The following is a 3,638-nucleotide window of genomic DNA, read 5'->3' as shown; positions in this document are numbered from 1 at the left end:
CGGTGTTCTGCCGCTGTTGTCGCTGGGCCTGCCCTTCCGCCACCGCGTCCCATGAGCGCTGCCAGGCGCACATCGTCGCACGCCGCTCCTCCTTGCGGATGGCATCCGTAGAAGGGGCGCGATCGATGGCATGCAGCCGCTCATAAATCCTGGCGTCCTCCTCCACCAGCAAGCCGATGGGAATGAGTCCGGCCAGGATTGTTGCCACGCTGTGGCTGACGGTTCGAAATGCACAGGCCGTCCGAATCGCAGGGATCCGCTGCGATCGCTGGAGAAGCCTGGCACACGCCTGCAGGCTGGTCGCGCTGTGCCATACTGGAGCCGCATACCGGATGACCGATGACACTACACCCGCGAGCAGTCGTCGTTGAGCTGGCTTGGGACCACCGTGGTTCTGCATCAATGCAGTTACTGCTTTCGCAACACGGAGAGCCTTTTGCGACACGGCCTCGACGTGCTGTTTCCAGCTAAGGTGATCCTCCAGCGTGACGCCGAGGTAGCGGATGGTCCTCGACGACTCGACGATTGTGCCGCAGATGTCTACCGGAATACGCGGGTGTCCCTGACGGAGGCTGCTGATCATTACCATCTCCGTTTTACCGGCGGAGAGCTTGAGGTGGTGACGCTCCATCCACTGGTTGATGATCAGTACAGCCTTTTCGGCCTCTGCAGCGGCCTCTCTGGGAGTACAACCCGGAGCCGTCAAGACGATGTCGTCCGCGTACCCGATGATGTCGACGCCCGGTGGCAGCTCCAAGCCTAAAACGCCATCGTACAATACGTTCCAGAGGGTCGGTCCCAGGATCGACCCCTGCGGCACTCCTGCGGATACGTCACGAGCAACGATGCCCCTGCTGGTCTCGTACCACAGCACGCGGCCGGTGAAGTAGCTCCGAAGGAGCCTTTGCAGCGGCTGCGGCACCAGCTTCTCCTTCAGGCATTGGCCAATCGCCGTCCAACTGGCACTGTTGAAGGCGTTGGCAACGTCCAAAGCTACCACCATGAGGCATCGTTTATCCCGACGGTTGGTTCTTCCAAAGGCCATGGCGCGTTGTCCTCGGGCCACCACCTCCTGAATGGCTTGCACTGTCGATCTCCCCCTACGGAAACCGTACTGTGCGGGGGAGAGACGGGGAGCGTTGGCCTGCTCCAAGTGCTCGTTGAGCCGATTCAGTACTATGCGCTCAAACACTTTAGCGGCAGTGTCGAGCATACATAGGGGCCTATATGATGACGGCAGGCCCGGTGGTTTGCCCGGTTTCGCCAATAGCACCAACCGTTGGCGCTTCCACTGCGCCGGGAATTCTGCTCTGTCGATGAGGTCCTGGTATATCCGGCAGAACGTACCAGGACTCGTCCGAATGGCCACCGTCAATGCGCCATTAGGAATCCCGTCGATGCCCGGGGCCTTTCGCGGGTTCAGTGAAGCAGCGATTTCCAACAGCTCGTCCTCGGAGACGGGGCGGATGGTCGACGCCGCCGTCGGTGATGGTTCCGGCCACTCCATCGCAGGGTGTTCGGGGAACAGCTCCGCCACGATGGTGCCGAGCACTTGAGGGTCCCGCTCTGGCGGTGTTCGACTTCCCCTCAAGCGAGTCATCACGACCCTGTAGCCGGCTCCGAAGATGTTGCTCTCTGCCTCGTTGATAAGATCCTGGAAGCAGCGACGCTTGCTTGCCCGGATTTCCGCTTCGAACTGGCGCTCCACGACGCGCGCCATGTTCATTCGGCAAGCACGCTGCTCCGGATCCCTTGCCTGTTGCACTGCTTCCCTGGCTCGTTGACAGGCAGTCCTCAGCTCCGCCAGCTGAGGGTTCCACCAAAAGGCCGAGCGGTTGGCTCCCAGGCCCGGCTGCTGCCTCGGCATTGTGGCGTTACATGCCTCGCGTAGGGTCTTCATCAGCCCTTTCACATCCTTCGCCATTTCATCAAGGCGGAGATCAACCAACAGTTCAGCGAAGATGTTCGGGCTGAACCTGGTGATCATCCACCTCATGATGTTCCGTGATCGGTCTCGGTGTTCTGTTGTCGCGCTCCGTGCATGATGCTCGCGGTTGCTGTTGTTAGCTTCGCTGATGGTGAAGCAAACCGCTCGATGGTCACTCAGAGTGGGCCGGCTGCTGACCGCCCAATCGCCCGGACCAGCGATGGCGTGGCTGGCGAAGGATACGTCGACTATGCTCTCGCTGGCAACCCCGTTCCCTACGAAGGTGGGTGTGTCGCCGCGATTGAGCACCTTCAAACCTAGCCGTTCGCAGGTCAGCAGCAGCTCCTCGCCCTTGGCGGACGAGCGAGGGCTGCCCCACTCTTCATGGCTGGCGTTGAAGTCTCCAGCGAGGACGATTCGCTGGTGACCCATTGCCACCATTTCAACGGCTTCCAGCACCTGGACAAAGCGCTCAACGTTGACTAGAGGCCGAATGTAGCAGCAGATGAAGAGCACGCCGTCAATGACGGCTGCTGCCACCCACGGCACTCCAGTCGCTAGCACTCTCTGAACTGGCGACCTACCTGTCGCTATAATTGCGACACTCCCAGACTCATCTGCGATCCAGTTCCCGTTGTTCGTGGGCACGCGATGCGGATCGGACAGGAGGACAACGTCCGCCCGATCCTCACGCGCATGCTGGATCGCAAGGTCTTGGGAGACGGCGCGTCGCTGGCAGTTCAGCTGCATTACACGTGTGAACGTGTAGTCTGAGCTCCTCGACAAGACCGATCACCGGTCTGGTGTGCCAATCCGCACACTCCACAGCACGCCGGAGCCTTGCAGCCCCTTGCGCGATGGCCCTCGTTACCGCAGCGGAAACAGCGATTCGATCTGTCGGTTCCTTTGCACTCAAAGGATCGGTGCCCGATCTCGTGGCACCGGAAGCACCTTTGAGCACTCCGCTTCAGTTCCTCTACTACCTTCACGGTGGAGAGGCAGAAGCCGACTCGGAGCTTCTTGCCGTCCAGCAACGTGGCTTCACTGCGCAGCACCCGTGCTCTGCACCTCTGCAGGCCGTTCGGGTACGCATGTAGCGAGATACTCTCGGGAGGGATGGCCACACCATACTGAGATTTGATCTCAGCGGCCACCTCCTCCGGCGTCGCCAGCGGATCCACGTTGTTCGCCGTGATGTACGCCATCTCGGCGATAAGGCTGGTCACTCCGCGTGACCCAATGGCCTTTGACACCTGATCGCGCATTCGAGGGCCATCTGCGCTCTGCTTCAGCCGGAGGATCAGATGATCTCTCCGGGTACGCTCCGTACGGACTACCTCAGTACGTACCTCCGCTAAGGAGGTATTCAGCCGTGCCAAGCGGAACACCTCCTCCCAGCTGGCGTCTTCCGCCGGGATTACTCTTAGAGCCGCTGGTCGACTCTCTCGACCCTTCACTGGCTTTTTCTTTCTCCATTCCTCCTGGACAGGCTTCACCCACTGTCCAGGGGGGGTTGTTTTCTTAGGTGGGAGGGTATGGCTTCCTCCCACCACCGGTGGTACCACCGCTGCTGGTGCTGGCGTCACCGCAGCCTTCTTCTTTTTCTTCTGTTTCTTTTTACTGGCCACCTCCTGCCAGTCACCCGCATCGGTCGGCGGCTGTTGAAACACTTCTGCTTGTGGCTGCTTTTCGGCCACCACAGGTTTTGGCG

This window comes from Anopheles nili (genome assembly GCF_943737925.1).
Source record: "Anopheles nili chromosome X unlocalized genomic scaffold, idAnoNiliSN_F5_01 X_unloc_2, whole genome shotgun sequence".
In the NCBI taxonomy this organism is placed as follows: Eukaryota; Metazoa; Arthropoda; class Insecta; order Diptera; family Culicidae; genus Anopheles; species Anopheles nili.
This window is presented reverse-complemented; position numbering follows the sequence as displayed.